Here is an 11,268-nt window from a genome sequence, read left to right as displayed (position 1 = left end):
CAAAGAAAAGACAGATAGATAGACAGACAGACAGAGGCCACTGCATGGGCCTCCAAGCCTATAAAGAACGCTTCCCATCCAGGAATACCTTCTCTTACTGGGGAAACTGGGGACACCTTCTGCTACCACTGCTGTCTTACACCTCTGCTGCCACCGTAAATCAACAACTTTTTATTTACATATGCTTTTTTCCTAAAATAGCCGGAGTGAGTGGGCATCCCTTATATCCACATGCGATGGCCAGAACAGCCCTACTCTGCCTCTGCAGGCAGCTTTTCATCCATATTTCTCCTTGACTTGGAGGCTGCCATTTACCATTTCCACAACACACAGCATCACTTCCAGCCCTGCCAGCATCACACGCACCTTCCTGATGCAGTTTTCTCTTTGTGGGAAACTTTGGGGTTTATTTAAGGTGTGCCCCAATAAATCAGGCTGTCTCCTTGAATCTAAGAGTCTGCTGCACAAGATGGTAGATTAAACAGAATCATGAAAAGCCAAGAAAAAGATGCAGGAGCTTTTGCCTTTCCAATGGTAAAGGAACCTAAATAATGCCAAAGCCAGTACGAATGTGCAGTAAGTCCAGCTTCATTTGTATGGAAGCAAAGTTACAGTAAAAGTAATTGCACATTAAATTAAAACTGATTATCTGCTACCACCTAAGTGAAACTAAGCAATTATCTGAAGCTGCACCCAAGACAGACAAATGTTAATGAAGCATTCGTAAAAGTTGCATTATATTCCTTTTATTTTTATTGAATAAAATAGTTTCAGGACTGATGAATGATATCATTTGTGGAGTACCAGGAGAGAACATATGCTCACACTCCACCAAGTTTCTCTGGAGGAACAACCTCAGCTTGTCAAAAGTGGCACATGGTACCAGGAGGACACATCGTTATGCAGAAGACTTGCATATCAAAGAGAAGAAGCTTCCCCCCCTTCTTCATTTTGCAGTCTCGACTCTGCTTTGGATATTATCTTTTTCCCTTCTACTTGCCCTCTCACACATGCGGACCCCTCAGTCTTACACAAATGCACCACCTTTAGATGGTGGCATCAAGGGATGGGTTCAAAAATGTTTTCCGGCTATAAACAGAGCCAGTGATACGGCACTGTCATTTGCTTTTGGGTTTGGACTTACAGAATAGCCAAGCATCCCCCATTCACATCCTCAAAAGTAAGCAGGGGAACATGCTCTCTGAAAATGTTTGCACCTTCTCAAACCTGTGCTCATGGCTGAACATGGCACAAACTGCAGAGAAAAGGCAATTGAACACTGTGCAAGGGTTAGAAATGTGCAATGCGTACAGTGGCCTATGGAGAAAAGTTGCACACTTTTGAAAAATGCCCAGAGTTTCGTGGAATTTCCCTGTTGGAACTAATCACAGAGCAATCACGGAAATCAAAGGAGAGACAAGTGCCAGTGTTCAGGGGCATGTGCCAGGAATCAGGCGCAGGTGCTGCGCAAACACCACCTCTCCTTTGCATCCGCACTGCTGCTGCCCGCTGGTTGCCCGCCACTGTCAGGGTCAGGGCCTGCGTGACCCTGCAAGGGCTTGCAGAGCCAGGGACACCTTTGTGGGCACTTGCTGGGAACAGCTGAGGAGCAATGATGCAGTGCAGCTGGAGACCCGAAGGCCAGCATACAAGGCTTCCTTGCACAGCTGCTCTCTGCCATGTGAGTTGTTTGGGTGACTTTTTCTGCTTTGTCTCTGCATCTCCATACCTTGCTCCAGCTAGTGCCCTTTCTGTTCTTCCTGGCTTTCCTCTGAGTAGACGCAACCTCACTCCAGCTTGCGCCAACCCTCGCAGCAATGTCTCTCCAGCAAACTGACCCTGGAATCTGACTGCTCTCCTCCTGCTTTGGCCTGGAGCTGCTGACTTGCCCCCAACCCACAGTGAGCTCCAGACTCAGCTTGAGCTCCTGCCCTTGTCCCAGTGTCCTGCCCTTCCCTGCCGCCGTCCGTGGCCCAGCCCTCAGAGGAAGGGTGTTTGGTACACCTGCTTCCAGTGTCTCTCTTCTGCACCAGCACCACTGCTCCCAGCGGCAGTAGGAGGTGTGAAAGAAGGTTGATCCTCAAAACAGTGCCTATGGTGCCCCCCTCTGCATGGGGGAGGTGGCCACTTGCACACCTGGGGCTCCACACACATTCATGTACTTCCCGTTGGACAGGCTTGCTTTGCAGGAGAGAGGAAGCACATGGATGCTAGAGGGACAGACTCCAGATCAGGTCATTCCAGCCCTACCATGATGTGTAGATGCATAGTTTAACCAACCGGCCAAGCAAACACAACAGAGCCTTGCTTATTCCCTTGCAACTCATTAGAGCAAGGGCAGGAATTGTGGGCCCTGCAGATGTTTTGGTCTACCAGTCCATTGGCTCTCTGCATTGACTGTGCTGGCCAGGGCTGGTGGGATTGTAAGCCAACAATCTAGAGAACCAGAAGTTGGCATCCCCTGTGCTGGAAGCAGGATACCACAGCTCTGGAGATTCTTAAATATCTCAAACCTTACTGGGTGTGCCTAGTCTCCAGAAGTGCCATTTTTCTTGGAAGAAAGCCACGTCATAAATTAAATAAATAAACCAAGAAGCATCATTGCTCCATGATATGGCTCTGTTTAAAACAACACAACCTTGCATTTCCAATGCAAAGGTCAAGCCCACACCCCATGCTCCAGCCTGCGATACACAGCATGTTTCAAAAGCCATCACTGCTCTTGGCCTCATCCCCAGGGTTCACCTGTCCCGACAGATGTTTACTGCGAAATGCCAGCTGAGTCGCACTTCCCTGCCACTGTCTGCCTTCTGCTCCATATATCATCTCTCCTCCCCAAAATATAACATAGTAATAGGAAAACAAGTTTGGATTCCAGAATGAATTCTGTTGATGATGATGAATGAAACAGAAGAGACAGGTTGATTTTCATAAGTTAAATGGAACTCCGCTGTGCCGAGTGCAAAGGCATCAGATGGGTTGTGGGGAGGAGGGAAGGAAAGATTGGTGACCTGAGCAAACTTGACAAGAGAAGGAGGAAGAATTTATGTGCAATGGCCTAATGTCATTTGAACAAAATGATATTTGTTCTTTGCTTAGGAGGAACCAGAAATATGTCATTCAGCCTGATGGACCTCATACAGCAAGGCACTGAAGCATGGCTCCAGTTAAATATGACCATCATCTCTCTTGAATCAATACATCTTGCTGGCGGATTCTTGCCAAATCCTATCCTGATCCTCAGTAGGAGACAAAAATGACCATTATTCATTGGATCATTTTAATCGTTTATCCCACAAGTGAAATATTTTCCCCTCTGTCCACTTGCCAAAAGCAAACTATCCACCACACAAATATAATACCAGTAAGATCAGCAATGTGTAGAAACCAGAAAAAAACCAGCATAAAACTATAGAAATCATGTAAAAAAGTCTGTCTGAGATTAGAAGGTTTTGAATGCCTTTTTTATACCAGGGCTTGGAAGACTTTCCCTGGAAGAGGACTAAGTGTTGGCTTATCTCCTGATCCTTTGTGAATCTTTCCAAAATTGAATGGGCTGGAAACTGCTTGTCTTTGTTGAAATTTCTGGTCCACGTTGCTGACAAGACCTCTTAAGCTTTGGAAGAGCTGATCCCTTAGATCAAAAAGGAACTTAATGCAAGAGCTCAAATCTTCTGTTAAGTTAATGAACACCAAGTTGGGGAATGGAGGAGACGTGTTCTGTTAGTATTTTCATAGAAACCTAACTAATTTCATACTTTTCAAACTGTCTGCACTCCAGGTCTGTCCCTTTCTGAGCATCCAATTTGATCTATAGACCAAATAAACAAACAGCGTGCATATTCTTAAAAAATGCACATGAAAAAGGTGCACCTTTGAAGAATTAGCCACTTGCACACTTTAATCAATGAGGGAAGAATGCCTGCATTTGAAAGATGCAAATTACTGATGTGTTCCTATGGAAGAACATGCATAAAATAAACACACACACATGAACACGCACATAGTGTGAAAAGAAAAGCAATAACAGCTCACAGTCTGATAGAGATGCAGGATGAATTCAGCTTTGCAGAGGGATCTGGAGAACCCTGGTGAGTTTGAGCTTTGCTTGAGCATCTAATCCATTCACATATTGCAGACTGGGCTGAATATGAGAAAATACACATACTGTGTTTTCTAATGTCCCCTGTTGACCACATGGTTTAAGGTGAGATGTGAAGTAGCAATGTACTGGCTCACAATTAGAGCTACAATACTTGTATCTCCATGACATGCTAGGCTGGTGTCATGATAAAAGGAGTATTGGACTTTAAACTATGGAGATCCAAGTTCAAAGCCCTCCACAACCAGAAAACACTCTAGATGACCTTCAGGTTTTCCCTGTTCTGCTCCCTAGCACTGTCTCTCCCTAACCTGTGTCAAGGTGAGGGTAGAACGAGGTTAGAAAGATGCGCAGAGATGTTGCAAGGGATTGGAGGATGTGCTATTTGGCCTGCCCTGTGCTTTCTCAGCTTCTCCGCTGCCCTCAGATATGGTAGAAGGTGGCAAGACCTCGTGCCTCTCAAAGAAAGGGCAGACTATGCATGCAATCAATCAATCAAGTATACATAGCAAACCAACCCAAGATTTTGATGCGATGTTGTATTTTAGCCAAAGTTGCTGTGCTGGCTGTGGCTCTAAGGTTTCTGGACGTGTGTTTGTTTCAGGTGAAGCACAGCATGCAAGTGGATAAAGTCGACTGGTTCTGTACTAATCATTGGATAGGAAGAAAGGTCCAAGTCTGGGAAGCTCATGAGGCATGTAGATATATGAGAAGTGGACCTCAGGGAGCAGAGCTTAATTAGAGGTGTTTGAGAGGAGGGAGAAGCGATGGGGAACTGCTGCCTGCGTATTTGCCAGCCACCTTGTCTGTGCCCACTCATCCTTCTCTGCCCTCTCCTGGCTGCAAAGGTCCTCTGGGTGGAGAACCCTAAAGCCACGCTGAACTGATTGGGAGGGACCCGTACAGGGAGTCAGACCATTGGTGCACGTAGCTCAGTGCTGCCTAAATTGACCGGCGGAAGTTCAACAGGGTTGCAGCAGGGATGCCAGGAACTGAAACGGAGACTTCTGTATGCGACACATTACAGAGCCTTGATAGCTACAAAGGGCACAGAAGTCAGGCACAAACAGGGGCAGAATTCAGCCAGGGTGGCCACGTGTCTGCTATGGCTCAGGATGGTTTTCTTTCTGTGAGCTTGCAAGAGGTCTGTCTCGTGAAGGGATCCTCTGTCAGGAGGGCTCTCCTGCCCAAGCTCGGTTTGTGTTGGCAGCGCAAGTCCTGTGTTCTACCAGGGAGGGCGACGCTGATGTGAGTGAGTGAGTTCCTTTTTCTCTAGGGGCTTTACTGCCATTCATCCTCTTGCATTGGTCTGTGGGCTTCTCAACTCTCCCTTTGGAGCAGGCTTTTGTCTTTGGTGAGTTCAAGAGGAGAGTGGTGGCACCGGAGACAAGTTTGCCAGAGACAAATGCATCTGTCTCTTGCTGAAGGCTCCCCCTAATTTAAGTTCCTGCTCTCTCTAAAGGTTCTAGTCCCACGTAGGGAAGTGCCAGGTTGGAAGATAAAGGACCAGAAGAAGGAAGAGCTGGGCTTAAAATTCCCTATCAGCAGCGGCACCGGGACAGAAGACTGCGCAAACACACAGTTCACCTTGTTAGTCTTCCACACTATGATGAGATGTACTATATTTCTATTTAATTACTGCTCCATTTGTATCTGTGCATATAAAATAAGACATGGAAACAATTTCAGTCCGTCTCCTCCTTGTTGGTGATGCATTTCCTCTTTTTCAAGTGATTTATCAGTGGCCTCCCTAAATTTTGGGTTGTCTGCATGGAGGACCTATCAAGTTATTTCGGTAGGTTCAGTCTATCTAGCTATTAGTATTCTTATCTTGGCATCCCAGTAGCTCACCATTTGCTTGCGATAGCTTCCTGGTATTTAATATTTTACTTGCGGTGAGTTAACCAGAAGCAATAGAATGTTTTGAAGATTAATGCCCAGTTTATATATTTGAACCCATAGATATATACATAAGCAGAGGGACACGGCTGCCAGGGTGCAGCAACGGTTTCACATGCAGATGCCTGTCCCTGTTGGCAAAATGTCGACAGGGCATGTTTTCCCCTTCCCTGCCTGTGGATTTTCACTTTCCCTGAGAGGAATTCTTTATCAAATCCATACTTCCTCTGTCGGTGGGAGGGAGCATGCTTGCAGAAATCAATTTCAGAGCATTTGTTTTGATTATCATTCTTGTTTCTCGCAGTTAGAAGGGGGACCTGAGGACCCTGAGTCAGATGCGCCACTTCCTATCCATCATCCACTTTCCCAGCAGTCCTGGCCTTGAGGTCGGGGCAGAACGAGGAGGTTCGGGGAGCTGTGCAGAAGAAGAGTTTGGCTCAGGGGGTCTTGCAGCTCTTTTGGACTCTCTGGCTAGATCTTGAAAGGGCAGATGAAGGATGCCGTGAGCAAGAGAATGCTTCCTGTCTGTTATACATATAAAGGGAAGTGCTTCTTCACACAGTTCCTATCTAAACTATGGAATTCTAACCCAGAAGAGGTAGCAATGGGCACTGATTTGGGAAGCTCTAAAGGAAGATTTGTGGCGGAGAGGGCAAGGAATGGCTAGCAGTCCTGACGGCCCTGTGCTCCTTCCAGTAGGGCGGGGACGGAATGGTTATGGATATCAGCTGCTGAGGAACATGGGCAGGGTTGGGGTGAGGCCTGTTTGTGGGCTTCCCATGGGCAGCTGGTGGGCCACTGTGTGGACGGAATGCTGGACTGTTCAGGCCTTGATGTCATTCCATGTGGCTCTTCTAATGGAGCATCTCAAGGCTTGCAGAGCGAAAGGTTGGGGCAACAGAGCAGGTCAAGGATCAGATCGTAAAGTTTTGAAAGCACGGATTTTTTTGCTTTTCCAGTCTGCAGGAAACTATTTTTGTTATTGCCTGTGCTTGAATTAGAATCACTTATTTGCAATATAAATCACCTCTGGTTGCTTTATTGTGATCACTCTGTTGCAGCTGAATTTTAGCATTTCAGCAGTAGCGGGGAGGCAATTTTATTAGGTGAGGCTTCTGCTAAAATGCCCAGGCAATGAAATGAATGAGTGACGGCATGTGTATGAAGTTGGCACACTGTTTGTGCTTCTCCATTCACTTCCATTACTCTTTTGCAGCCCAGGGTGGCCATGTGACCTCTTTACAGGGAACAGTCCTTTATCTGGAGGAGTCCCAGAGGACTGCCCTCTTTTTGGAGACCTCCTCTATTTAAAGGCCGTCCAGTCCAAATTCCTATTTAAGGAGAATGAGACATAAAAATGGTTGCTCACCAGCAACACTTGGACAATGGACTGAGCAAGACACAGGACTCCAGTCGCAGGCTGGAGTCACTTTCTGGTGGGGTGGACCACATGGCTATTTAAATGATTTAATATAAAATTAAATTAATATACATATATTTGATGCTAATACATTTCATCTTTTATCCTCTTCTTTGACGATGTAGCTCCTCTGTTATGGCCATTCATCACTGGCCATCCTATTGGTATGAGTCTGAGCTCCATTCTCTGTCAACGGTTCTGTCCTTGCACCTTAAGTGAGCTCCCCACAACTCCAAAATGTTTATTTCCCCTCCCCTATCCTCCCTTATAGGTAAAACAGGCCATTTCTTCTTGATAATATACATGATGCATGCTTTGCGTACTGAAAAGTCATCTGCAGGTAAGATAGGGCACTTGGGTTAGTGGCTTTCTATACATTTCTATTTAGTGCTTTAACGCTTGCAGTCCATGGCATCAGTTCTGATTACGGTGACCATGGAGTGCATGGCAGCTCAGAGAGGACTCAAACCTTCTATGGGGGTCAGTCTGTCCCGACCTCGCCTTCCTCTGGAGTTAGGATTCCACCCCTGGATGCAGCGACTCTGACGATTAGTTGGTGATAAATACATCATCGTAACACAAACCAGCCCGACAGTGTTTTACAGCTGTCCTAATCAGATGATCCCAGTCTGCAGCCCTCTGTTGTAAATCAGGCTTAAAGTGCAGATAGTGGGCCTGCTATCTGATGCCTAGAATGAAAAATATTTGTTTAATGGGACTTTAAATCATTTGTTTTCAGCAACACGGGTCCTGCTGCCAACACGATAGCTTCCCACCATATTTTAAAGATGCTCTGTCTTTGCACACTAGAAGAATGACAAGGCAGTGATGCAGCTTGAATACACAGCGAGCCATCGAACGACATGATATTTTCATAATGTAATATTAGCATGTTATGGAAAACTTGCGCACGTGGTTTGCTTTCTAGGAAATCCCCTTCCCTTGATGTGCTAGGGATCCTTGGATGGGCAAAACCTTAATTTGAACCCCTGCTTTGGATGATCTTGAATCTTTGGGCAGGAGACACAAGAGGCAAAGCCAGCATCAGATTGCAAGAAGATCAGTGTGGCCCACATCACAGCAGGCTGCAGCTTGGGAGTGCTCCTCGACCCAGAGCTGACTTTGGAAGCTCAAGTGTCGGCGGTGGCGAGGAGCACTTTCCATCAGCTTCGGCTAATCCATCAGCTGCATCCCTACCTGGAGGACAACTGCCTAGCGACAGTGATACATGCATTGGTTACTTCCCGATTAGACTTCTGTAATGCGCTCTACGTGGGGCTGCACTTGAAGATAGTCTGAATACTTCAGATGGTGCAAAATAGAGCTTGCCAGGTTGCTGACAGGGACTGGGCGTTGTTCTCATATAACCCCAGTCCTCTACCAGCTTCACTGGCTTTCCATCCAAGTCCAGGATCAATTCAAGGTGTTGGTAATCACTTATAAAGCCCTTACGGCTTGGGACCCGGATACCTGAAGTATGCCTGCGGCCATATTTGCCCTCCCACCCCTTGAGATCGGCAGCAGAGGCCCTCCTCCGGGAGCCTTCCGTGAGAGATATCAGGAAGCAAAGCACCCAGAGGAGGGCTTTCTCTGTGGTGACGCCCCATCTGTGGAATGCGCTCCCCAGAGAGGTCCACCTGGCACCGTCGTTATTTGTTTTTCAGCTCCAGGTCAAGGCCTTTTTATTTAAACAGTATTTTAATAATCTTTAATATTTATAGTTTTTAATTGTGCAACCAGTGTGTTTCCAGGTTTTAATTGTAATTGTACTTGTTTTATTTATTTATTGCTGTGAGCCATCCCAAGGCTATGTAGCAAGGGGACGGCATAGAAAAACTTTAAATAAATAAACCAAGATTGAGTTTATCCTGATTCTGTTTGTAGACATTTGAGGAAGCTGTCAACAACCGTGTGCAGCTCTCATCGAACACTTGTGAAGCACCTAAGATGTATCTGAACCTATTTCTCTGAAGTTGAGAGAAACTCTGTGATATAGCAGTTAGCATGGCCTTGTCTGGGTTGAGCTCACTGGACATGATTAGCTGTTGAGGCACCTGAGCAGCTGCAGGTGGCTATAACTAGAAAGGCAGTATTGACTAGCACCTTGGTCAGTGCTCTCTCCGCAGGAGTGAACAGGCTGTGTTAGTTCTTCCTGAAAGGAGCTACGGTTCAGTAAGGGATGAGGAGCAACTGAGGGCCCAAGTAGGTTGGTCTCAGCTCCAGTCTCTCCAGCTACCTCTAGTGTCCAGGTAGACCTGGTCTCTTTGGGTCTACACCCAATGGTACCAACTGCCACCATAAACGGCTCATTTCTGCATCCTTAAGATCAAATGTTGCTCATGGACCATTGAGGCTTTGGGAGAACTATTCTTGAAAGTCTCAGCATCATCAGTTTCCAAAGGCTGCTGTGTCTTCCTTCCTTCCTTCCTTCCTTCCTTCCTTCCTTCCTTCCTTCCTTCCTGCTGTAGGGTGGAAAAGAACCACGTATGCTTTCTTGCACTCCCTGAAGGTAGGTAGCTTTATCAGAACTCTCTACCAATTACACTTGTTTGAAGAGTTGCTGGTATTGTTTCTATTGTCCTAATTTCCCTCCTAGAACTCTGCTGGTACTCAATTAAGCTTTTTGGAGATTCAACTTTATTTTCAATCTAAACCTATTATTTGTACAACTTCTCATCTCTGGTTTAATCAACTCAATTCATACCTTTGAAATAAATGTATTTCAAGCAAGCATTTCTATAACAACAACAAATCATTCATCCTATTATAAGGGAAGCTACAAAACCTTTTCAGGGTATCATTCCAAAAATTAAGATTTGCACATTTTCATGTTCATTTGTAAGTTTCAGTGTGCAGACCCTGAACTGAATGAAACTATGCTTGGAAAGTTCCAGCTTGCCTGCGCTTGGAGCCCCTTCCTAGTTTTAGTGTCAGTGAGAAAGTTTATAACGATCTTCCATAAGGAATATGCACTCCACCCTTATATGTTCAGTACCACAGGCAAAAGGAAGCCAGCTCTTAATATGGCACATGCCTTCCTCTAGTCCGACTTTCACTCCAAGTGCCAATAAAAGGGTGATTTCCTGGGCTTTGTGCAGTTCTTCCCCCATATTTTAAAGGTTGCAATGGTCCTTCTAAGGCATAGTTAATTGCAGGAAACATTTAAAAGTAAACTGTGTGGAGATGGGGATGGGGATGGAATGGGGAGAGAGTACCTTAGTCCTTTTCTCCTTCAGCTCTGCCCACCACAGAAATCTGCCCACAAGAGCTTCTCTGAAATGGAGTACATACCTTGGGCCAAACAAAATTCATCAGCAGTAAACCCTATTTTCAGGTAGATGGTAAGCTCCACTTGTTCCTGGACTCTACAGTTGAGCAGGACAAGGAGAATCTGGGACCCATGGAGTCAGGTTCCTCAGGGTGTCATCCGGAGGGCCTCTTCATGAGTGACACTCTCCCTAAGGAGGATGAGGGATCTGGGGACCCAGTATCTCTCCCCGTTACTCCAGGACCAGCTGTGACAACAGGGCTGTGCCAAAGTCTATCTCTGGAGACACAGCTGCTGCTTGGCCCCTCAAGTCCCACTCAGTGGGAAGAGTGGGAAGAGGAGGAGACAACCACTAGCCCCTGCTCCAGATAAAGCTTGCTGAGCAACAAGACCCCCACTGTAATAGCTCTCACCCACTGCCTGTGAGTTGCTGATGCCCTGGCTCTTGGAGGACAGTTCCTGAGCTGAGACAGCTCCAGCTTCTGATGGACCCCAGGTGGTCCAGGCTTTGCTCTCCAGGCTCCACTCCTGTGACGCAAATCGTGCTGGACAGCTCTCTAGCTAGTCCAGTTCTCTTTG

Source organism: Varanus komodoensis, unplaced genomic scaffold (assembly GCF_004798865.1).
Source record: "Varanus komodoensis strain SLA01 unplaced genomic scaffold, ASM479886v1 scaffold170, whole genome shotgun sequence".
Classification (NCBI taxonomy): Eukaryota; Metazoa; Chordata; class Lepidosauria; order Squamata; family Varanidae; genus Varanus; species Varanus komodoensis.
Note: the sequence above shows the minus strand (reverse complement) of the source record.